Raw genomic sequence first — 25,868 nt, 5'->3', positions numbered from 1 at the left:
CATTCCAATCTGCACTGCTGCTGAGGCTTCAGCAGTTTATGAACACTTCAGGAAGAGAAAGAGACTATCAATTACTGATTTTTAAATCACAGTTATTCAGAACTTGGAAGACTGTGAATCTCTTAAAGGTTATTGATACCAGCAATAAACTTTGCAGTTGTCTATCCCCTGATGCTCAAAAGTTCAAGCCCTATCTTGAGCCGCATCCTCTCCCTTCAAACACTACTTTTTGAAATTAATTTTCTGAAGGATATAATTTCTTTGTGTTTGCTGGCCCTGGAAAGGCAATTTTTTCCTGGGAGGCAGAGACAGGTTTCACTACCAGTGGACTCAGAACAGTATGGGTCATTTCATGTTACTGTTTTGGGGTTTTTTTCCTAACAGTATATAAAAAAAGATTGAAAAGTCCAACTGAACATTTCTCTAAATACTGTCATTTTCAGGGAGCATTTGGACTTCACTTTTTATTTACCTGAGTGATGAAACATTAGCACATATGCAAAACATACATATAAAAGCTTGGCCAATACTTCTTCTGAATACCAATGGTCAGAGAATCCTTTTGCAAGGTATTCACGAATGCAAGATCTGTATTTTAAAAAAAGTAGTTGTATGTGATAACTTCTTGATACTACATTAGAAGAGTTATTTTTTCTTTAATAAACACAGTCTCTTCCAGAGGAAAGCAGATATATTTGTAACTGTCCTTTGCATCGACTACAAATAAACTCTCTTGTCCCTTGTTACTGTCAACTGCCATATAGCCCCTCCTTCTTCATGTGTTTTTTGTTTGGTTTTGTTTTTTTTTTTTTCCCAAGAATAAGAAATAGAACTTTAGGAACACTCAGTTTTCAAACCTTAGCTCTGATTTATGAGGTACAAATCTGATAATGGAACAGCTGTGAAAGAGCTCACCCCCAGAGCAGTTAGTGCCTTGTCTGCAGGTCAGGGAAAGATCAGAAACAACTGGCCAGAGTCCAGCAGTTCTGCTGATTGCTGCTAATGGAGAAACAAGTGGTAATTCTGTTTTAGGGCATTTTCAATTAACAAACAGGTTTTGCATAAATATGCCTGATGTTAATCTGTCATTCAAACCAAATGTCCAATACCTTATTTTACTACTAATGATAGTGGGGGGTGTCTGTCTTGGTGTCCTACATAAACTTCCACATCCATATGTATATCTTGCATATAAATGTTATATTAAATGTTATATAAATGTTTTCAGAGAGGTCCTTTTTCACCAGGAATTCATACTATTTACTTGAGCTGGCAGCTGATGGAGAAATTTCACTCAGGTGTTAACTGGCAGGGAGGAAGATGCAGACTGTGGGTTGGTGGGTGAGTACAAAACAAGTTGGTGGAGAATTAAAATCCTTGCAGGGTAAAAGTCTCTGGGAACAGTGAAAGAGCAATTTTTACTACAGCTCTGCCCAAATAACCCTCCCTGCTCTTTCCTCTCACAGTCAGTGCATCAGCAAGTTCATGGTCCATGGTCCTTCTGTGCATGGACTGGTATTGGCTCAGGAGAATGAGAAGGTCAGACTTGTAGTATATATTTTAGGGGAGCATGCACCTACAGCTGAGCTTGATATTACATATTAGCAGGATAAGACAGTTTAATAGGCTTTTCGTAACTTTAATACATGCTGAAAAATCCAGTGGGTGCCACTGAATAGGTTTACTACCTCTTGAAGCTAACTTTCTGGAACATTTAAATTTGGAAAAGCTAAGACTGAGACAAATTCATAGCAAGGCTGGTTATATTTAATCCTAAGGCTCAGCAAAATGTCAAAGATGGCATTGCAGTAGGAAATCCTATTTTTCTCAAAAACTGTGTGTGGCCTAAGCAGGCACATTGTTTTCATCTGGAAATGCAGTGGAAATGCTTCTTTCATGCTGTGGAAAATGTCAGTTTAGAAGACAGACCTTCCAGGCTGCTAATACAGCACTTATACAGATTCATAAGCTTGTAAAATGGATCATTACACATTGTACAAAAATCCATACCATCTTCTTGGCTTAATATAGTACGGAAAGAAATATTTCCAAGACTTCACTGGAGGAACAGATTGGAGATCATGACAAAGAATGAGCATGTAGTGTAATTTATAGCTTGCCTGAATTAGACTTCTCATGTCTGATCTGCAGTTAAAACTGGATACAGTAGGCTTAAGTTGGCTTCGTCAGCTAATGAAGAACTTCTATCAGGAGAGTGGCTGTTCATTTAGCCTGGCTGGGTGCTGTGATCCGGTCCCTGCAGCTGTTTCCTGATCTTGTTGATGTGTTTAAGGAACACACATTTGGTACTACATGCTTCTGGAGGTGGTGTATCTTCACACTTCCTGCGGAGACTTAGCACTCTACTTTGCAGAGTAGTAGAAACAAAAGCCTAGAACATAAACAATCAAAATTCTTCTGGGAGAGGGATCTTAATGGAAAGTGGAGTCTCAAGGTTCAGTCCCACAAAGGGGCTCATGGCCAGCTCTGCTGTAGCTCAAAATGAAGATCTGAAGAATGAATGCAAGACATTGCTCTACCTTAAGCTAGTTTGTCAAGGGTAAACATTTAAATATTTTGAAATACAAAATAGATAAGAATCATAGTAATAGACAAAACAATCCAACAGGTAGCATTTATTTACAAGATTTACATATGGATGTAGAAGTTTGTGTAGGACACCAAGACAGACATACCCCGCTATCATTTGTAGTACAATAAGGTATTGGACATTTGACTTGAATGACAGATTAACTCCAGACATATTTATGCAAACCTGTTTGTTAATTGAAAATACCCTAAAACAGAATGACCACCTGTTTCTCCATTAGAAATACTGTCTTGCTTCTTTAACTAGAGAGCCTCATGGGGTTTCCACAGGCTGCAAGCCTCTGGGAACCCTTGAAGGATCCTTTGGTTTGCAGACATCCTTGTGCCCTGTGCTGATGGAGCTGAAGGGCTGCAGGTACCTGGAACGACCTCATCAGGCTGCAAAGCCCCTCTGGCTCTGAGGGCATTTAGTGCTCAGGGTCAAATGTGACAGGGATGCAAGAGACACATGAGTGTGTGGGAAACAACAGCTGCAAGGAGCCAAAAAAAACCCCCAAAAATAAAAAACAAACAAAAAAACCAAAGCAAAAAAACCCAAAAACCAACAAAAGAAGGAAAGAGCAAAATCCAATCTGGAAATATGTCTGAGGACATATGGAATGGCAGAGATGTAGTATACAACAGGAGGCTAGTGCAAATCAAGCCAGTGTGGTGGAGAGGCAGATGGGGAACAGAAGTGTGTGCACAGGAAGAGGATGGAGAGGGATGTGGCTTGGGCAGCAGCTTCTCCCATCTCAAGTGAAACCTGCAGGGAAGGAGGGAGCACTGGAGTGGCACTTTGCCTAGGTTTTCTCTGAAAGGAATTGCCAATGGTGCATGGGAAAAAAAAACCATGAATTTGCAAAAAGAAAAAAGGCATTTTGAGAGTCATGAGCAGAAGTGGCTTAAACTTGTGGGGTTAGTAAAGCTTTAACATCATTGCAGGGGTCTCAGGTATGGCAAGGAAAACTCAGCTCTGCACAGAGACTGTGTCTTTGAATGTTTGCAGTGGCTCTGAACTGACTGCATTTCAACACCCAGTAAGAAGAGTTAAAGGGTGACCAGCAGGGCAAAGTCATTTTTTAGAGGATTAGATTGCTTCTACCTAGCACTAACCTTCAGGTTCCCAAAATTCAATCAGTATTCTAAACACAGTGGTGTCTCTCTTGTTCCTGAAAACAGTTGTAGAAGTGGTACTTTTAAGTTCTATAATTGTAAAAATAATTTTCAGTTGCATAAGTACAGGGGGAGGGTATGAGTAAAGAAGTTAAAGAGTTTGCTGAGACATCACTTAAAAATTTTATCTTTGAAAGAGGCTTTTACAAAATCCTGTTACCCTCACACTGCTGGACTTGCCTTATTTCTGACCCATGACACCAAAAGGGGAAGGCTACTTCTCTTATTTTGGATGTGTGCTGCACGTGTTTTTTCTGCACTGTTAAATCCACAGCCTATAGGTTCTCTAGAAACCCTTTGGTCTTCTGGATGCCCATGCAGAACTATGACTCAACAATTTTTTTTGTCAATCTGACTGCATCTTCCTTTAAGAGAACATTCAGAAATTATTTCTACATTTGTGCAATGAGGACCATGCAGAAAGTTAAGTGCAAAGTGTAGTGAGCCGGAGGGTACAGCGGAGGCAGCATTTGTGCCTGCTCTTGCCACCCTGCACTTATGTGTGAGAATTATGTCAAAAATGAAAATTGAGGAGCCTGCCAGATAAAGGCATGGTTTATGCCTGGGATATAATGAGAAGAAATGCAGATCTGGAAATCTTGTCCACCAGGATTCTGTTTGCTGGGGATCTAGCCAGCAAAAATTCTTCCAATACAAGGGAAATCTAATGGACAAGCTGGACATAAGATCAGTTGACATGACATGAGCAAAACTATCATCGGTGCCTGGGATTGCTGGACTGCTCATCATGGAGAAGACTAAACGTGGTGTTACAGCAAGGATGTCAGAAGAAACAAAAGTCCTCTGTAATTTTGGACCAAAAAGAACAGCAATTGGACTTGTTCTCCTGCAGCTTGAAGCTCACCAACACTGCAAATTTAATTTTTCTCAGCAACAGATCCTATTTCTTACTATGCTCATTAAAGCCTTTCTTTGTTTCTGTGAAGAATGCAGGAAATGATTGGTGACTCTTCCATGCTGGTGGAGCATGGCATTTTCATGATACAGGAAAACATGGAAACATCTGCTAGGGACACAAGATGTTTCCACTTGAGGTTTTATTTTAAAATCTGATTTTTTGAGCAAAACTGGGGTTCACAGCCTGTACCTATGAAGGGAATAAATACCTTTTGCAAGGCTTTCAAAAATCTCTGTCTATTTGACAGTGCAGCAGCTATTGCTCTAAAAGGTGGTGTCCAAGACAATACCACCAAAAGCCACTGAAATTCTTTTGGAGTAGGGTTGAGGTCAGCATTTGCATTCATGTGCTGGACCTATTCTTGCAACTTTCTAGAACGCAACATACTTTTGTGGCCATGGCTCTCTGGGAAAATCAACTTCTGCTAAAATAATGAACTGTCTATGCAAGGGAGGGAGCAAAAGTGCAGGGGACAGAACTTCCCTGGGAAATAAATTTGGATTATGCCATTTATTTTAAAATATATCGAAGTGATCCCAGTTCTTACCATTTCCAAACCTCATTTGAATTAGCATTTCCTTAAAAACGCATCATCATATACAGCCTTATACACTGGTATAACTTCTTTTAAAATGCTCAGTCAGTTCCTCCCCTAGAGGTGGGGGGATTGGATTGGATTGGATTGGATTGGATTGGATTGGATTGGATTGGATTGGATTGGATTGGATTGGATTGGATTGGATTGGATTGGATTGGATTGGATTGGATTGGAGATGTGGGATTGGAGAGTCTCAGTGTCCCTGCTACTTTCAGCTACTTAAGGCAGCATAATCCTACAACTCTGAGGTGACAAAGAAGCTCTTAATACCTGCATAATTTCATGTGGTCTTATTATGCAAAGATGAATTGCCTTTTATGTGGAGCCTTGCATTTAGATTAATAACAAATGTAAAAGAATCGGTAGAATTGTGTTTCTGCGAGAGAAATTGATCTGTTAACATTTAAATTCTTTGCCACAGGCTTTAGTAAATCTTTCATTTGAAGGTAAGATTAACTTCTTCCCTATGGTTCCAAAATCTTGGCTTGCAGTACTTTTAAAAGATGCATGAAGGATAGATATTTTTGCCTTTCAGCATTTTGATCAGATCACTTTCATTTGGCCAGATGCTATCACGGCTGTAAATTTCAAAGCTAAAAATAGACTTGACTTTTTCCCCCCTTATCTCTTAATTCTTTCAAATAGATAATGATTCAGTGCTACCTTGTGACCTTTGAAGTCTAGCTCACTGCATGTTAAGCAAGCACACTGGTTTGGAGAGCAGAAGTCTTGTAGCTTAAGGTTTTAAGAAAGGAGTTAGGTTTTCTGATCTTTTATTTAAAGCAGTAGGTAAGAGCAAGATGATTTTATTCCCTCACTGCAGGACATATGCATGCCAACTCCAGAGCCTAAAAGCCTGATTCTGGCGTTTCACTTCAGATAATCCTATCACAAAATCTTTAGTTTTTACAAGACTACTTCATTCCATGTCATACTAATATTTAAAACATTAGGTCCTGCTTTCACTTGTACTACCTTGCATCTTCAGTAATTGATCAAGGCAAACTGACACCAGATTTGTGTCATCACAGAAAAGAACAAAGTTCAGTTGCCGGCTCTTGTCTGCTCTGGATACAATATTTATTGCTACAAAGGGACTTGGTTACCATCTTCCTTTTTCTGTGACAGGAACTTGTTATGACAGGCTTTTCAGAAAGAATAGGCTGTAGCAGAAGATTTGCTTAAGTTTTAAAAATGAAATCCAGTAGCACGGAGTTGAAACTTGAAAGATCCAGCAGGACATCAGAAATAATCTGGAATTTAATCTTTGTGGAGGATGCCCCTCAGCCCCAGATTTTCTGCCAGTTTCTTCAGCATGCCCTTGTGAGTTATTTCCCAAAATTTTCTGGCAGCCTCATACAACTGGTATTCCACACACATTGATACCATGCATCTCTATAGAAGGGGCTTTTAGGAAGCTGGGGAATTCAAGACTGTAAATCCATTTTGCTGTTTTATTTTCTGTTTATGTGCAAGAAGGAAAAAATTGGTTCTGGTCAAATCTGAATCTGAAAATCAGACATTGAGTAAGAAAAAAATACTGACATCAAACTAAGCACTAGGTAAAACAGGGTCTGGGAGTGGGAATGGATATAGAGGGATTGAGTTTGTGAGAGAAGGAGACCATGGCAACAAGGATACTGGAAAGGAACTGCACTGAAATCAGTGCATTGAACTCTGATCTTACCTTAGTCCTCTGGCAGGGTTTTTCTGTTTAAAATTTCTCTTTCTCCACTCATGCCCACAAACCAAGTAAGAATAAAAAAAAGCCAAAACTAAAAATCAAATTTCCATCCTACAGGATGTTTGCTGTTTATGGGATACCTCATTAAGAGGTGTTGGATTGGAACAAAGAGATTGAGCAGATAATTTATATGCCATTTGTTTCTTCTGTTTTCTGTATCATCTACCTCCTTTGTCTTTAAGCAATCTGTGGGAAGGAACATCTCAGTATTTGTAGCTACAGCACAGGCATGCTTCTTGCTTTGGTTTTGATGGTTAATGAATTGACTTTGCTTTTTAAATGGTGAAAGTTATAACTAAGACAAGATATCAAAACAAGTAAGAGTGCTTAGAAATTCTGTGTCAGTTCACTAACACACACAATTCAGAGAAATCAGTGAAGCCTTCCCTGCTTTGGTTTTGTTTAGCTGAATATCAGTTGGTGGGGTAAATGTAGTCCTGCTAAAACTGTTGTATTCTCCATCTCTCAGCAGAACTTGATCAGTGTCCCTTTCTGGTGCAGGCTACTCTCAGTAAAGTCACAATGCTTTGTGTCTAGTAGAAACAACCTCAAAATAACACCTAGGCAACCCAGAGATGAACAGTCTGGGCAATACCTGCAGGGGGGGATCAGTAACCTTTTCCCTTTAAGTGGGACAGAGTCTTTTTTACCACATCACACAGAAATTCTTACAAAACAAGATCATGAACCTGCATCACAAAACTATTCTCAGGAGTTCAGAAAACACCTAATTCATAAGCAGACCTAAAAAAAATAAACCAAGGACTGTATTTCTGTTACCACTTGAGCTGGGACTTCATGTACCTATTTGATTTTGTCCATAAAATAACACTACCAGCTTTTTTGGTGTGTTGAAAACACAGTAACTATGAAGTGTGGACTGGATGAAAATTATTTATTAGCACTTGTCCTTGTTGTCTTCCTTGTGTGTTCCCACCTTTCAGCTGTAGGAGAGAATGATGGAACTGCTACAAGAAGGAAAAATAATTACAAGAGCCACTCCTACTAGCTTGGATGTAGGTCTCTCCCATTTACTGAGAAACACAGACAAGAAAACAAACACAGAAACTAAACTAAAAATGACCAAAATCTGTGTTTTTCAGAACTCCTTGTTCCATATGTCAGTGACATTTTCCCTGAAGGGACATACTTAATTCTCAATTTGGCCCAAATGAATTGAGAAGATCCCCAGCCAGAGTGAAAAATAGGAACTTCTTCAGAGGTAGGAATAAATAGTTCATTCTGCCAGCTGTCTCCTTCCCAGTTCATCACTATCCCAGGGTGCAGTCAAATATCACTCTTTTATTGAGAAGTAGTCCCTAGGTAAAAACTGCATCATGGAAGAATTTGTTTGGAGCAATTCTACAACAAACTAAATTAAAAACTGCCAAGTCCTTCACCCTGGATCTTTGGGTTTTTTTCCTTACTCCTCTAAGCAGCCACCTATCCTCACTATCATTTTATCTGTTTTTTCAGGGGACAGACATCTGTGCTGGGGAGTAATCATCAAACTTTGAATTGTGGCTAGAAGGTATTATCAATAGTATCTCACATATCTCTTTACAAGGACATGAATACCAGGAACAAAAGTTTAAATTACCTATTTAAAAGAATATTCATATTCTAAAATCTATAAATCAGGAACTGATGGAATCAGTGCTGCTGAAGTAAGCAGACTCCTTAAATGCAGGCATAAACTATTGGAAATGTCCCCCCTGCCCCGGCTCAAGCAATTTCTCTTAATTACAAATCTCTATATTTCTCTAAATAGTACTGCTATGTTGCTGGTACTCTTCAAGCCAGTGGAGTTACTGGCTAGATGACCCATCCTTACCACAAAAAGAAAAATGGGAGCAAATGTACATGTGGGAGAGTTCGAGGTCCAGATTTTGGAAGGAGACAAGCCTCTTAATTCTATTGACTGTCAGGAACACAGAAATTTTTCAGCATTCCTTGTGACCTGGCCCTCTATCCAAGTGTTTGAATATAATTAAGTTATGTTTACAAAACTGCTATTACTGTCAGCTGAAATAAGCACTGCTGGCAGTCAAGAGAGCTTTTAGAATGATAGCAGCTCACTTTTTATTTGACATGGAGAGAGACTTCTTAAGTAACTCAGTTTTCTGTACTTGATGCATTTGTTACTCACTGCTAAAAATACACCCTTTACTGTTCTGGGAAATGATTCTAGAAAATGACCTTTTTTTTCTACAAACTTCCCAACTGAAGTATTTATAAATTACCATGCATTACAACATTACACAGGAATAGTGAAATAAAACAAATACCTTCCCTGCTCAAAAAAAAAAAAAAAAAATTCTAATCACCCCCTAAAGGTCATTATCTTTGTAGCATCACCAATGCAGCAGGTCAGTTTAAAATCATGGAAAAGAGGCCTGGTTACAGAAGCTGTGGTTGTTCTGTGGATGAACTGCACACAGCTGTGGGATAATTGCTAATAACCTTGTGCCCTGCCAGTCTGTCCTTGAAAGAGGATCATGACCTGATTAAAAAAGCACACCAAGTAGGCAGGCAAGGAGGAGGCTCTGTGCAAACTCCACACAGTGTTGCCAAAACAAACATGCCTGGATTGCTGCAGTGTCTTCTGCCAAAAAAAAACAAGGCTGGGACTCACCTGGTGGCAAAGGGAAGGGAACAGAGGAAAAAAAATTACATTCTGGCACCTGAGCTGAGAAGGGACAGAGTGTGGTGTCACCAGGGTAGGACTCTTCAAACCAGTGGTCATTACAGGTAGACCTTTCCCCTCAACTCAAGCAGGAGGCACCTTGGCATTCTCAAGGATGGAGATACAGAGGCTTTGTTGCTCTGGCGGATTCCTCTGCTTCCAGAAAGTGACTCAGAAAAATCTGCATCCACCCATAAATATTTCTACGTTTAATCTTCAGCCTTGGGGTTTCAAACAGTACTCAAGGACAAGTATCTGTCACTCAGCAGCCTGCTCATGGATGTGAGTCTGGACCTTGATTTTTGTATATGGAAATCTGTTGCAGATGCCAGATTATATTAATTTCTCTTTTTTCCCCTCCTCTTTTTGGGAATTTGATTTGATGATCCTTGTGTGTCCCTTCCAGTTTGAGGTATTCTAGGATTCCATGATTTCATGACCTATTTTGCTTAATTATTTAGATGACTTGAACTTTCACCATTACCATCTGAGCTTTTCTGGAGCTCTGCTGATTCACTTTGATTTGCCTGCTCCTCCATATGTGACAACAGACTGAGAAACAGGTGAGATTACAGCAGTCAAAGTGAGAGCTGGGAAAGGAAGCAAACTCTACAAAAGCTTTGGGCATAGAGAAAGAAGAATTATCTGAGAGAACCTTCAGCCACCACCTGTTCTGCTGGTACCTCCCTTTTACAAAGGAGAGGCTGGAAGCAGTGAGTGAAATGGTTTGTGAATAACACTTTCACTCTTCCTGAGCCCATTGATCAGCTCCAGTGGCCATGGCACGTGGAAGCAGAGAGCTCAATTTCTCAACAATGTCTGCTCTACAGCACTGCAGCAGGTAAGTGCTGGGAAGGGTTTTGTTGCCTCTCAATGGGGCTGAGCTCAATGAAGGAGTAAATGCAAGGCCTGAACAGAGAGTTGGGTTGTTTGATCCTAGATTGAGACATTTTCAGCTAAGGGATATGCTTCTGTAAGCCAGGGACAAGAATTCTGGAGGGGTTCTAGGCAGAGCACAAGTGCTGCATACCACTGCATTTTGAATATGACAGCTTCATCATGAGGCAAGGGACATCTGGAAAACCCTGTTCTGATTTGACCTCACGTAGCCTGCCCGTGGATGTGCAGGACTTCTCATCCAGCAAAACATGACATTGTAAAATAGAAGCATATCTAAACCTTGTGGATTGTCAGCACAATATTCCCAGCACAAGTGATAACAGACTGAAGGAAGAATGTAATAGAGGAGGGGGTTGATGCAAGCAAGCAGAGAGCAGTGAAGAAGCAGTAAGTACTTTCCTGATAAGCTCTCAGGGATCATCCATACTTGCAGGCAAAAACAACAGAGCTGGCAGCACTGCATGATGGATGCTACAGAAAATGTAGTTAACACATATCTGTACACAGGCCAGGAGCCAGTGTCGTAGCACTAAAGCTATGGGAATTTTGACAAGGAAAGCACAAGACACAGATGTAAAGATCACACGTTATTAGAGAGGATTCAGTGGTTTTTTCTTCAGGTCACCTTTGCTGTAGCAGCACAAATGCACTGAAATCCTAGCAGAACAAAAATAGTAATGAGCAGCTCTTTTGTTCCCCTGCTGTTTTCTGATCCCATAACTTCCAGATGGCCAGAGTGTGGGGAAGAAGATGGGGCACTTCCACATCTCTCTCACTTTCTTATCTTCTTCCCCTCAATCTTTTCTACCTTTTTGAAAAGGTAGCCTTCCTACCTTTCCAATGCCACCCCTGCCAGCTCAGCCTGCTGCACGTCAGCAGTGGCAGCAGGAATTAGAGAAGTTCTGGCATTCTTGCAGTCCCTTGATACCTCTCACATGAGTGCAGGTGCACGTCTTCCTCTGCCCTGGGGAAAGAAGAAGGACTTCACTGCCCAGGAGATGAATGCCCAGGAGAGATCTGACCCAGGGTGCAGGAAACACATCAGATTCTCCTTGCTGGCAGGAGCGGTGTGAGCTGTCCCACTGGTGAGCTCTGTCTGGATGAGGTTCAAGAAGTGCTTGAAAATCTGTCAACCTGCCATTGAGGCAGCGGGATGCATTTCCCTGTAGTCAGGCTCCAGCAGACAAGCAGAATCAGCCTGGAAGCACAAGCCATGACCCCAGAGCAGTAGCCAGCACTTATTAGGATCTCAGGAAGAATGAAGCTGGCAGGCTCAGGGAAGCACATTGCCAGAAATACACTTGGCAGTTGGCAGGAGAGAAGAGAGGCAGAAACCAGGGTCACTCAGCACTCTTTGGCCACACACCCTTAAAACAGCAGGAGGCCCCACAACAAGCGTTGCCTGAACATCATCCTCAGTGGGACCGAGTAGTAAATCTGCATCAGTGAGGCCACACCTCAAATCCTGTGTCCAGTTCTGGCCCTCTCATTACAAGAGAGGCATTGAAGTGCTGGAGCATGTCCAGAGCGGGGCAGTGGAGCTGGGGAAGGGTCTGGGGCACAAATCTGATGAGGGGGAGCTGGGGGTGTTTGGCCTGGAGAAAAGAAGGCTTGGGGTGACCTTATCACTCCCTACAACTCCCTGAAAGGAGCTTTGAGCCAGATAGGTGTTGATCTCTTCTTTCAAGTAACAAGTCACAGAAGGAGAAGAAACAGCCTCAAGTTGTGCTAGGGAAGGTTTAGATTGGATATTGGGACAGATTTAGTCACCAAAAGGGTTGCAAAGCATTGTCAAATAGCAGACTATGCATGGAAGGGGTTGAGTCACCATCCCTGGGAGTCTATGCAGCATTTAGGACATGGTTTAGTGCTGGGCTTGGCACTGCTCAGTTAGTGTTGGACTCAATCATCTTACAGATCTTTCCCAGTCTACACAATTCTGTGCTCCTGTTGTGTTGTAAATGCAGGCAAACCCGATGGGAAGAGATGAGGATGTCTGACTCAATTCAGAAGGCTGAATGATTTCTTTATTATAATTATGCTAAAATACATTAATATACTATATAAAGGAAGATACTAAAAACTACAAACCTACTTGTTCTAACTACATCTCTAACTAACACAACTTGTGACCCTCTCGCTGGAGTCCAGCCACAGGTGGGTTGGATTGGCCATCAGGCTCAAACAATCCTCACCAGAATCCAATCAAGCAATCACCCCAGGTAAACAATTCTCCAAACACATTCCACATGGGAAAAACAAGGAGCAAAAATAGAAATTGTTTTCTCTTTCTGTGTCTCTGTGCACCTCTATGAAAAATCCTGAGAGAGAGAGAAATGTGCTGCCACACTGTTGTATCTCACCAGCCAGCTATATCCTGGTCAAGGAGTGTGGGGAAGGTATTTGGTAATTAAGTAACATGCTGCAATTGCATTTTAACTGTCAAAGTTATTTCTCCAAACTTCCTAAAAGGTATAATTTTGTCATCATAGCCTTCTGTTTCATTGTGAAGGCACTAAAGCAGGTCAGTCTTTGGGTTTTATAAGGAAAGTTTAAAAAAATCCTCGTCAATAGGAAAGCTAGAAAGGAAGAGAACTCAGGGTAGGAGAGCAGATATGGAGGAGGAGATGAGTGGGACGTGATTTTTATTTACTGTCAGGGGTGATATTGTCTCCTAGAAGAGGAAAAGTGCACAACTCTTGCAGGGCTTCTGCTGCTCCAAGTATTTTTACTCTTTATAAAATATGAGGCATACTTACAAAAATAAACAGCTGAATGGGCTAAATTGTGCTGCTTCTCCAGATGCCCTACACCAATCCCAACCTTGTCTAAGCTTTCTGACTGTCATGGTTTGACACAGGAAGAGAATTTTTTTTTTTAGAAGGAAGAGGTCAATCCAGTCAGGGGTTAGGTTTGGATACTGACACTTAAGGTGACCAATTGAAGGTGGACACGCCTCTGAGAACACAGAGGGGTTAAAAGCGGAATTCCCAGGAGGACTCGTCCTTCTTTGGTTCCGGTCATCGCAAGGTACGGACCTCCCCTGCCCAGCCCGGGCTGGGTGGGGGAGGGGAGCCATGCGGCCTGCAGAGGTAGGCCAGGGGGTGAAGGATCGGAACCGAGCTGGGCCAGCTCCTGCGGATGGAAGGGTGGAGAAATCTGGGATGTCTTTGTTTCCCCCCACCAAGCTGGAGGGAAAAGAGATAGAGAGCCAGCAGACACCTGGGAGTTTGCCAGCAGAGGAGAAGGAGAAGGGGGGGCGGAAGATGCCCAGCATGGGAAACTAGAGACAGAGTCCTGGGCTGAGATTTTAGCTGTCCATCTAGGGAGTCTGGGAATTTTAACCCTTTCTTGTGAAATGAAGGCTTTATGAAATATTATTCCATCTTAATTTGAAAGAAAGAGAGACAGCCTGGGACCTCAGATGTTCAGAGAAGAAGGTTGGGGGGAGATGATGGAGTGGCTTTTGGCTGGACTCTGCTTGTTTACCATAAACTGAACCACTCCTTCTTTTAAGAGAGACTGCATTTTAGGGGGATGCACTGGTGAGCTAAGAGACCTTCTTCAGCAACTACCAGTCAGGAATGGACAGAGAGAGCTGAGGAGGGTGTGAGGATGCCCTCCGTCTTCAGAGAAGAAGAGAAGGCGATCTCTGTCCTTTGATCCTCGGCCCCAGGGGAAAATGAGGGGGACTCTAGTCCCGAAATGTGACACTGGACTGTTGTTCCTGGTGGTCCTTGGCAAAGCATCCTTAAAGGGGCCTTATAAGCAGTCCCTGTCCATGCACGGTGGTGAGAGCACTGTGACATGGAGAGGAGAGTGTCACACTGGCCGGTGTGTCTGGGCGGTGCCACGTGTGACATTGGAAACACAAAGGTGGCAGCTGTGTTTCCTGAGGGTCTATGGTTCAAGGGGGACTTCTCTCTTCCTCGGTGGATTCAGTATTGATTATATTGAAGGGTAAAAACTTGATTAAAGATCCAAATGGGTCTCACTGTGGTTTAGTAGAGTTGAGTGGTAAGAGGAAGAATGTTTTGAAAGGTTTTCATTTTAAATGTTGTGTGGTTTTTTTCTTTTCTTTCTTTTCCTTTTATAGTAGTAGTAGTAGTAGTGTAATAAAGCTTTTCCTTTGTTATTAAGTTTGGCCTGCTTTGCTCCATTCCCGATCACATTTCACAGCATTCAATTAATAAATAAATTGTATTTTCATGGGGCGCTGGCATTGTGCCAGCATATAACCATGACACTGACACACAAAGGTACAGATTGTATTTGTACTCTTACTGCTTGATGTGTGTCACCCACGCAACGTGGTAAAACACTTGACTTCCTTTGGAAATTCCCTTCTAGGGAACACCACCCAGGGGCAAATGGAGAGTGGCTGTGAGACAGATCAGGGCTCCTTGCAAAGACTTTTAATAAATGATTTCACCTTCTTGTCAGATATTTGCATTCTGGATGCTTCTGTGAGGGCAGAGCTCCTATACAGCTTTGGGGAAGATAAATCAGTCCATCCCACTGGCAATAGTGCTTACAGAAGAACTCTTCCTTTGTAAAGCATCACTCTCAGTGCCTAACTAGCTGACTTCTGACTCTTCAGGGGGTAGGCCTGGTAAAGAAGACCCAGACTAGGAGTATCTTGTTTCTCCTGGTTATTTTAAGTCTTCAACCTTTCAGGCCTCTGTCTGGGTAACCAGAGTGGGAAGGTAAGGGAAAACTGCTTCTGGCAGCAGAATGGGAGCAGAGCACATGCCGTCTCCTGCCTTGCAAAGTACAACAGCCTTTCTGATAAGAGTGTGAGTGTCCACAAGTGCTTGTGATGGTCTCTGTTGGAGTTAAAAACATTCTTCAGCTTATGAAAAATAGCAAAGTGCCTGGCAATCCTGAATGAGTCCCACACAATCTTTTGGGGTAAGGCTGTGTAGTTTGTGCTATTCACAAATGCAAGTGGCCAAAAAAAAAAAAAATAGTGCAGGGATGTAACCCTCTTCATGTGACTCAGAGCTTTAAATCTGTCCTCTTTTTAAATCCAAGAGCTGTGATTGCATCACAACACTTTGCTGGCAAAGCACAGTTCTGCTAAGAGCAAGCTGCTTCCTCTGGGCCATTCTGTGCAGAGAAAATCTCCTTGGAGAGCTTCTGAAAAGGTTAGTAAAAGAGATCCCCTACTAACTTCTGCTTCACTACATAAACCCATGTTACCTGCTATCCAAATAATTCCTGCCAGGCAATGTTCACTTCAGCAAAATTTAAGAGCAAACTGAAATTATTACATTCAATTGCATCTGAAAAACAAATTATTCTATTTGACCTGTTCTCGGTCAAAAAAATTATGACCAAGTTTATCTTGGTCAAAATTATTTGACCAATTGTTGGTCAAAATCTCGATTTTCTGGCATTGATTCAAAACCAATCTGTACCTTTGTGTGTCAAGAAGTTTATACAAGGTTGGGATTGGTGTAGGGTATCTGGAGAAGCAGCACAATTTAGCCCATTCAGCTATTTCTTTTTGTAAGCATGCTCATATTTTATAAAATGTTTTCATTGTAGCCATTGTGACACTACAGATGTAAAAACTCAACAAACTGGCTGGAATACTGGAATCAGACTGAGAAAACCTCAGGACTTCAAATGATGTTTTTTCTCTCTTCTGTAAGGTACTGCAGCCATGTCCCATGTACTTCTTGCTGCTTTTCATCACATAGATAAAAATGTATAAAATCCCAGTTGTATATTAATTCCATTTTTCTCAGTGTTCAAAAACTCTGAAGCATCTACTTCAAAATGTTTTGTATTTTGCCTGTGATAGTTTTCAGTCCTTGCAATAGGATGCTGATGTCCCCAGTTTGAAATGAGGAGACAGTAACCCTGCAAACAGGAGTGCTGCAGTTCCCTGCCTGCCATTAGTACATGTCAACACTTCATTAAACTGTCCAGAGCCTGAAAGCATTAGACAAACGGACTTGATTCTGCAAAACAAGCAGGAGCAAAATTAATAATTTTTCATCTTCTGTGCTTTGTGGACATTCAACTGATTGGGGTAAGAATCTGAAAGGACAAGAAAGGCATCAGTTTAAAATATCATATTCCTACAGCTGTAGGTCAGGTGTTTGTGAGCCATTAGGCTTTGTAAAGACTGAGAGATTGATGTTTCCTGGCATGGGCCATGAGATAGCCACTTCCAGACACCCTGGGAAAATCAAAAGCTATCATGAGGTCTATTAGCTGCAAACTCCAGTCTGTAAGGTCAGGGCTGAGGTACAACGGATACAAGAGCGCATGAGACATTTAAATTGCTGCATCTCTTGTGTAGACAAAAAAATCTTCAGTTTCTGGTGGTGTTTCAGCTGCTGAAAGCCATTCTGTATCCCTGAGCATCCATGATTTTTAAATGTAAGTGTTTAGAGCTGCTGAATTGCAGTGGAACATTATCTGTGGGAAGAGATCAAGGCGCTTTACAGAAGCACGCTGACCTCAGAGCTGAGGAGAGAATAAAGGCAAGAGAAATGAAGCAGCAAAAGAAGCACACTTATGAACATAATTTTGAAAGTGTAAAGCTAAGATAATATTTTGTAAAAATTAATTTATTGCTGACATTGAGTATACTTTTATCGGGTTAAGAAGCAAAGGAAAATCATGTATAGGGACTGAGCTTATTTTTAGTCCAGAGGAGGAAGAGAATCCAGTAAAGAGGAGAGAATAATGGTGAAGGGATGCCAGATAATAGTGTGAGTGAACACAGAGGAGAAAAAGGATAATAATCATCCTGCAGTGGAAAATGAACCTTTGGGATGACAGGGGTTACTGTGCAGGATGCCTCAAGCCTCTTTATGCCATTCAAATTCATGAGTGACCAAAACCACAACTTGTTTGAAGCCATCTTATGTTCTCTAAGGAAATCTTAAGTGCTATTTCATTAAAATTCTTGGCCAGTCTTTAACTGGCTGAAAGGTGACCTGTTTTTCCATTTCTATCTGATAAAACCTATTTTTACTCCTTATCCTTTTACTCCTTTACTCCTTTTACTCGTAGACTAACAATACTGCCACTGGTGCCTTAAAACACTGGGTGATGAAAAAACCTGAAAAAATCAGAGTAAAAAATACAAGAACTCTTAAAATTGGGGCGGGGTGGTGGGAAAATGTACCTTAACTCTGTGACAGTTTATGGGAAAAGAAAGTCTTCAGGTAAAGTCAAACCAGATTTCCCTGGAAATCACAGATTTATTGCAAGACGACAAAAACTGTTCAGAAGAAGGGTAACAAGTGCACAGTCTGTGAGTGTGAGATCCCAAAGAGATGCAGAGCTCTTTGGTCCAGCCATGTCCCACCTCCAGCCTAGGGCACAACGTGAGTATCCACCCTCCCACCAAGAGCAGAAAGCTGGGTAAAGTTGCAGGATTTGCAGATCTAAGTAGTTTTGCTGTCTCTTGTAAAAATAAAATACTTTTATTTTATGTGCTGTGTCCACAGGGATTTTGCACCATCCCATACTGTATTTCAAAATTGGTCTTCTCCTGCTCTGCTTACAGAAGTTTCAGCTTTAACACTGGAAATGTTATAAACAAAGGCTGAGGGAGCAGACTCAGGTTCTAGCTCCCTGCTCAGTTTTTATAACATAGACCTTACTGCTTGAGAAAATGGGAGCTTTTTTCCCAGTGCCTCTGGAAATTTATTTTTTTTTTCCTGAAATAAAAATAATCTCCTGATTCTGAAAGGAGGGGGAAAAAAAATTCTTTCCTGAATCTCAGTCTTTTTACAGACTGGAAGAAGACCCAGTTGGGCAAGACAAGTAAATGCAGCATGAATAGTCACAAAATTACAGCAGGTATTCATGACCATCACACAGGTTTTTGAGAGGGAAAAGCTTTCTACTGCTCGATATTATCTACCAAAATATTTTTATAAGTCTTGATGCTTTTGACAAGCATGAGACTAACTCTAATAAATTACTTACGAACTCAGACCTATCAGAACTTATTCAGCAGCTGTCTGAGAATCTGAGAAGGGATAGCAAGCTCCTGAACAACTGATTTAATTGAATGCAGTTAAGGACTAAGAGGTATCAGATTAATGCAATCATATTCTCTCAATCTAGAGATTCATATTAGCATCTCTCAGAAAACATTTTCAAATTTGCTATTTGTGGGCGCTCAATTTTTTTAGTATGTGTGAGATTTATTCCTAGGATACATCTCATTGTATTTAACCAGCAAATTCTGTTTTATTGTGTTGTTATTTATTAAAATTGTCTTTATAGAACACAAGCCAGGCCTAGCAAATCCAAAGAGCAAGGGATTCTCCCTGCCCAGTGGGAGCTACTTAAAAACCAAAACTACTTGCTCCAAAAAATTTCCTGTGAGTATAAAATGCAACCCTTAAAAAACATGTTTGGACTCATTTTTTAAGTAATTTTCATGTGTCAACTACATTTATTGCCTTTGTCTGACACATAGATTGGTCTATCAGCTCTGTCTCCAAATTATTTTGGCACAAGTTGTGCAGCACCCTTACAGAAAACATAGTTTGAACCATATTATGAACTAAAATGTTGGAAGACCTAACAAGTAATTCCTTCTTTGCAAATAACAAAACAGGAATAAGCATCAGATATTTACTGTAGAGGAATATTATTGTTTCAAAGCTTATTCTATAGAAGTAAAGAGAATTAGACCTGTTTGGCAAAATATTAAATCAAATTACTTTTCCCAGCCATAAAATTGGTATTTCTTTTTTAGGTGATGAAGAATCTACCTTGTGTTTGACATATTACCCCTTATAATTTCTTTAATTCACATCCTGGAAATAATTAAACTGAAATTGCTCTGTGCAATGCCGAGTAAAATAAAGATAATAGTTCAAGAATCTGAACATCAGTTTTGGCAAAGTCAAGCTGCCAGTACTCATTAAGAGCAGGCTGGGATCTGAAAGAACTAGAGAGTCTTTCCAAATAGAAAAAATTAAAAACCACACTTTGGTGAGTGCTTCCTTGATAGGGGACTGCATTTGTCAGCATCACACAAAGACAAAGGAGAGGGAATATTGTGTTCCTGGAAATCTTTCATCTCTTGCTTGACTGAACATGCCGGACAGCTTGAACCTCTGGGTGTGCCCAGACCAGCATCCAGGCATTCCAATTTTCCAAAAGAATACTGCAAAGGGAGGCTTGGGCTCTCTGGAATGGCATGGCTCTTCTTTTATTCTCAGTGCTCTTGCAGAGCGTGACAGGACAAGGCCCTCCAGAATCCCCAAGAAATGTCCCCTGTGAAGATGGGACCATCCCATGCCTGCCAGTCTGGGGCTCCTTGAAATACCTCAGGAGCATCTGAGCTGACACAGTGGGATGCACCCAGGAGACACTACCCAGTTTTTTGCAGCCCTTGCACTCTTTAAAAGACTTACAGTCCTGTCAATTCTTGCACTGGTAGAGCTGTTCTTCTTTAGGAACTTTTAGGGAATACTGTAAATCCTTCAGTAATTTTATGGTCAAGATAGTACAATGCAGTTATTTTAGGCTCCAGCTCACAGTGCCATACAATTACATTAGGTTCTGCATTTTCATGAAAAAGAAATTGCAAGTTTCTTGCCCTTAAATAAAGCTTTAAAATATGAAATTGTTGCAATGTTATGTGCCTGAAGGCCTGAAACAAGAGCTCTAGAGAGACTGATGCAATGTGATGTGCTTGAGAACCTGAAATGTGCTCCAAGGAGTGTGAACTCTTGTATGCAACTTCATTTCATATTTATTCCTGAATCCATGTCCCAGCAAAGCTAGTGACAACCATCCCTGCAAAGAGCAGTGAAAAGGCAGGAACAGATAATTGTGGCAAGCCCTGCCTACTCACTAAGTCATTTGCCCTGCAAAATAATGTAGGCATCACAGGTTACACTGATGCTCTTCCTTCTCTTGCAAAAAAAAAAAGAAGAAGCTTTTATTTTCCACTGCTACTTGCACTGGCTAAGTATGACCAGGAGCAGAAGGCTCCTGAGTAGAGAGTCATAGAAGGCTCCTTGGCAATACTTATGGGCTCTGAATTATTTTATTCCAGCCACCACATATTGGGAATGTCATTTAATAAAAGGGCCTAATGAAAAGTAATGTTGAAAGTTCATGAATGTTGCAAAGCTTGGTAAACTGTTATTTTTTCTCTGTAAAGAACCCTGGAAGTACACATGGGGATAAGGGAAAGCTGAATCTGTCAGGAAACCGTATTACACAATTAGGCACTTAAGGCTAGCAGGAGAAAAAAGCCAGGACTCTGCAGAAAAATAGAATTAATGAAAGCCATTCTTTCCTTTGAGCCATAATGTTATAAGCCTGCTTTACTCCTATTTTACAGAATTGGCTCATCTCCATTTTTTAAACTCAATTATGTGATATAACTGAAAGCATCATCTGGTCTTTTGGTACCTGTTACTATTTTCATCTGTTAAATCATTGAAGTATTTTTGTAATTAATAAAGGCCTTTCAGTGGGTTTTAAGGTGTGGGAGGGCCCTCTTTGGGTAAAGCTGTTGTAATTGCTCAGCTTCTAATCAGCTAACAGTAGCTGGTTTGAATATTTGTGATCTGACAGTGTAATCTCAAGGGACTGAAAATATGCTTATTTCTCATTTACTAGAATAAACCATGACATTTAAGTGACTGAGGTCTCTATCCCACTGTGAACTCAAAATAACCTTTGGTATACTACTAGCTTGCAGAATAAAGAAAACCTTAACAGAGAGTTAAAAGGAAATAGAATGGAAGGAGGGAGTCATAGTAAAGCATCTAGAATACAAATAAAACCAGAAATCTAACTAGATAATGTACCTAGATGTGAATGCATTTCTACTTCGCCTTACTTCCTTCTCAGTAGCCCCATTTATCTGACTACATTTCTAGGGGAAAGAAGCTAAGAAGCTGAAATAAAGAGATGCTCAGATTTTTTTTTTATTATTATTATTTTTTTTTTAGGAAATAAGAGAAATAAATTGACAAACAATAGAAGCAGAGAGAATGGAGACAGCAGTGTAAGCTACAGCCAGATTTGCTGCTGTGACTTCAGTTAGGTAAGAGGTTACTGCTGGAGCTCTGCTCACCACCTCCCCCTCAGTGTTACTGCCTCTCCAAGATCTGCAGGCGTCTCTGAACATGCAGATTTGAGTTTTGTTCTCTGACTTTAGGGAGTCGCTGAGTGTGCAACCCTGCCAGCAGCTCCAAAGGCAGCACTGCTGCAGGGGCAGGAGCACCCACCCAAGGATCCCCCCTTGGGGTGCTAGTGACCCCAAAAACCCAACTCAGCTGCCAGGACAGCACTTCTGACCAGCTCCACTGGTGTCATGCCGAGCCCACCAGGTCTTTGCTACAGCAACAAGAGCAGAATGTGACGCATTAAAGCCACAAACAGAACGGGAGTGAAAGTGCATCAGTTTGGAGGAATAGGAAATGAAGGAGAAAAAGTTAAGAGGAAAAAAGAAATTAAATGAGACAGAATCTGGCTCAGATGTATAAACCATCTGTAGTGTGTATCAGTGTAGCAACAAAGATCACAGAATCACAGAATATGCTGAGTTGGAAGGGACCCACCAGGATCATTGAGTCCAGCTGCTGGCCCTGCATAGGGTTCTCCAAATGCTTCTGGGGCTCTCTCAGGCTTGGTGCTGTGACCACTGCCTTGGGGAACCTGTTCCAGTGCCCAGGGTGAAAAACCTTTTCCTGATATCCAACCTCAACCTCCCCTGACACAACTTCAGGCCTCGGGTTCTGTCAGTGGTCACCACGGAGGAGAGACCGACAGCAGTATGAGCTTCCAGGGCACATGGAAGATGAAGAGACGACAACATATAGTGGTTTGTTTATAAGCAAGACCTGCTCCAGGGGTTCAAAATGTTTCAGAGGAGTCTTTGGCAGTGCTCTGTGCTGCACAGGTTGTCAGTGAGTCTCCACATGCAACTCAGGTTTAGAGAGGTTTTTTTTGATCTTTAAAGCTAGAAGAAACACTGCATTTGACAAATAAATATCTGCTCTCTAAGATGCAGCACAATTCTGCAAAGCAGTCCTGGCTTTTTTTTTCTGCCTGAGTGTGGATCTCACAATTTTGTCAATAAACCATGAAATATCTCAGTTCACCCTGTACAGAGGAGTGTGAATGGAGGTGCTGGGGTGAGACACTGAGAGACCACTTGAGCATGAAGTCTTCCAGATGTGATGCTCTCAGGGTACCTGCTCCAGTGGGAAAAACAACTGCTGAGTGTTCTCTCAAGAGCCAGTCGAATTGTGGGAGGGTGCTTAGCATCGAGCTAGGTCTCAGCACAGTAATCCTATAAATCCAAATAAGTTGAGAGAATAAAGAGCTGTTTTTCATTACTTGAGAGCCCCCTGTGGCTGCAGATTTGGCAGCAGCATCTGACTTCATGTTCCAGAAATCTCACAAAAAATCTTTATTGTGGAAAAGCGAGGCACATTAGATCCCTAAGCCTTTAACACGTATTTCTCATAATTAACCCTAGGGGGTTTCTGTCCTTTTTGCAGGCTTGTGGATTAGTTTTGAATGTCTTACATAAAGACTGTAGCTTAGTCCTCCATATTATTGTGCCCTCAATGCAGACTTGCTTTTTATCTCTTACAGGCAGTATTGGCACCTCATTGGCAGTCAAAGCACTTGACATTGTGGGTTGGCTTTTACACCAAGAGGGAAGGAGTCTTGTGCCAGCCCAGTTCTTTTCTGCTAGAGTTACTCCTTGTTATCAATTAAGAATCAGTACTTTTCAAATTGGCTTCCGCAGTTATGAGCCTTTCCAGCACAACACAGCTTTGAGATGTCATTTGGACTGGGCTGGTGACTCAGACAGAAGTGTGTCTTTGCTAATTCACAGTTTATTCTGTATTTTAAAAAGCTCCACAGAAGGGGCTGTCACTGTCTGTGAGAAGAGACTTCTGAGAAATGACTACTCCCTGTCATTTCATGACTTTCACACACAAGTAAGTAAAAAGCGTGTTCTCACCTCTATAAAATAAAGGTAACATGAGAAAAGTTTAGACTGTGCCCAGGAAACCTGTCAAGATGAGCAACTACAATTCTCCCCAGTTTAAAAACCCCTTAGTCTGGTACTGAGCCCACCTGCACTGGGGTGACAGCTCTACTGAGCTGCTCTTAGTACTGTAGGGATTGACCAGCCCAGAGTTTACTGCAGATGTGCAATACAAGAATAGAAGAACCTCCTGGCTGAGTCCAGCTGCTGGGACCATCCAGACCAAATGCTGTGTCTCCAGCAACAGGAGAGACCCCCAGAGGAAAGTACCTGAGCTTGGGCACACTGTGCAGCACATTCCCTCAGCTGGACTGGGGGCTGTCCTGGTTTCAGTTAGGACAGAATTAACTTCCCAATGACTGGTACAGGGCTGTGTTTTGGACTCAGAAGGAGAATAATTGTGATAACACACTGATGTTTTGGTTTTTGCTAAGTCATGTTTATCCTAAGTCAAGGATTTTTTTTTTTTTTTTTTTTTTTTTTTTTTTTTTTTGTCCCATGCCCTGCATAACTGGGACAGGAGATCCAGGCTGGCCAAAGGGGTATTCCACACCAAACATATAAACTAGGAGAGTTTCTCGGAAAAGGGAATGATGTGAGTTCAGGAATGGGATGTGGCATCAGTCAGTGAGTGGTGAGCAATTTTATTATGCATCACTTGTTTATTTTTTTATATAATTTAAAAATCATTATTATTTACTATTTTTATTATATTTTACTTTGTTTTCAATTATTAAACTGTTCTTATCTCAACCTAAAAGTTTTACTTTTGAGTTCAGACCTTGCTATGGAGAGCAGTACGGCTTTCATCTCTTTTAAACCCATCTCCTGTTGTTTTCAGTTAGTGTCCCTCAGCCCCCACATTGCACAACTTGCTGAGTACCAGCTCCATGTCCATCTTAGAGTGACTTTGTAAACCTCAGCTACATCCCACTCCTCCTTCTCCTTTCTACACCAAACAGCCCCTTTTTGATCTTTCCATGCAAGGCAGTGGCTCCATCCTTTGAAAACCTCGTTGCTGTGTCCAGTGTCTCTCTGCCCATGCTGAGGCGCTGGGAGCAGATCTGCCAGCGGGCAGAGCACAAGCTGTGGGTTTGTCCTGCTCCTTTGTGAAGGCACCCAGGTGCCATCAGTTCTGTTTCCAGGACCATTTCTGATGGTGTTTTGCTGCTTTTCTGGCTGTTGCTGTGTCCTGAGCCAAGGATTTCAGTGACCTGCCAGCGGTGGCTGCAGGAGCCCTTTGCCAAGGGCTCTAACTGCCTCTTCGGAGCTCAGTTTTATGTGAGAGTGACTTGGATACACAAAATATACTTTTATCTGCTCTGAAGCATACCTGCCACCTTTTTGATCTTCATCATCTACCACCTTTTTGACCTTCAGGGCCTTGTTTGACGGCTAATCTCCACAAATTTGGGAACATTCATTCCACCAGCCTCCCCAGGTTGAGATGTTGAATAAAGTCAGCCTTACATCCAATTTCTGAAAGAACTACTGTTGACCCTTCTCTGCCCTGAAAATGACAGTTTTGCCTTTCCTTTTTCTTTCTTACCTCATAATCAGACTTCAAACCAGACTTCCTCCAATCCCATGGAAACCTAGTTTTTTTAATACCTTTTCATGAGGAGCTTTGTCAAAGGCTTTTTGAAAACCCAAACATATCATGTCCACTAACAATCTTTCCTGTAATTCACAAAATCTTCCTTGTCCTTTAAGTCATCAACACACAAGGTTTCCACATGAGAAATAAGTCGACTTGGTTTCAGAATTACAGAATTACAATACAACTTAATTACAATTAAGTTGTATACTTTTATTTCTCAATTCCACTGTGCAAGGAATAGTCCAGGTTCCCCTCCCACGTGATGCACCTGCAAGCAGAAGGTGAGTGACAGAGCCTCATTTGTTTATTGGCATGTCAGAGATATTCTAAAATGAGACCTAAAGAAGCAAATACATTATTTATTTAAATTAAGAAGTGGAACAAATATATGGGGTTTAAGGGGTGATTATTTAAAGTCTGGTCAAAAGAAAAATCTGGGCTTTCACACTGATCAAAACAGAAAGTAACAATGATTTTAGGTCAAATGAAATTGTTTTGAAATCAAATACCATTATTTTGTGAAATTTTAATATACTTTCATGCCATCTTAAATAGTTAACTTCGAGGCTAAGCATTATTTTAAAATGAAAAATGGCACACATAATTAAAATGTATTGTATTAAAATAAACTTTAAAAATTTTAG

General features: G+C 41.2%; 1 long non-coding RNA gene across 4 annotated transcripts; it reads left to right on the top strand.

The window, feature by feature from the left end:
• Window positions 1-276: 276 nt before the first annotated feature.
• LOC140683783 (uncharacterized) lies at window positions 277-25,868 on the top strand. Of its 4 annotated transcripts, none has more exons than XR_012055260.1 (3): window positions 277-8,557; window positions 10,174-10,553; window positions 21,568-25,868. It is a non-coding gene; the product is annotated as an uncharacterized lncRNA (long non-coding RNA). The 4 variants fall into 4 exon arrangements; XR_012055262.1 differs by lacking the exons at window positions 277-8,557; window positions 10,174-10,553 and adding exons at window positions 15,776-16,269; window positions 17,834-17,961; XR_012055263.1 differs by lacking the exons at window positions 277-8,557; window positions 10,174-10,553 and adding an exon at window positions 12,152-15,759.

The sequence above is a fragment of the Taeniopygia guttata genome, chromosome 3 (genome assembly GCF_048771995.1).
Source record: "Taeniopygia guttata chromosome 3, bTaeGut7.mat, whole genome shotgun sequence".
Classification (NCBI taxonomy): Eukaryota; Metazoa; Chordata; class Aves; order Passeriformes; family Estrildidae; genus Taeniopygia; species Taeniopygia guttata.
Note: the sequence above shows the minus strand (reverse complement) of the source record. Positions and strands in the feature narration are given on the sequence as shown.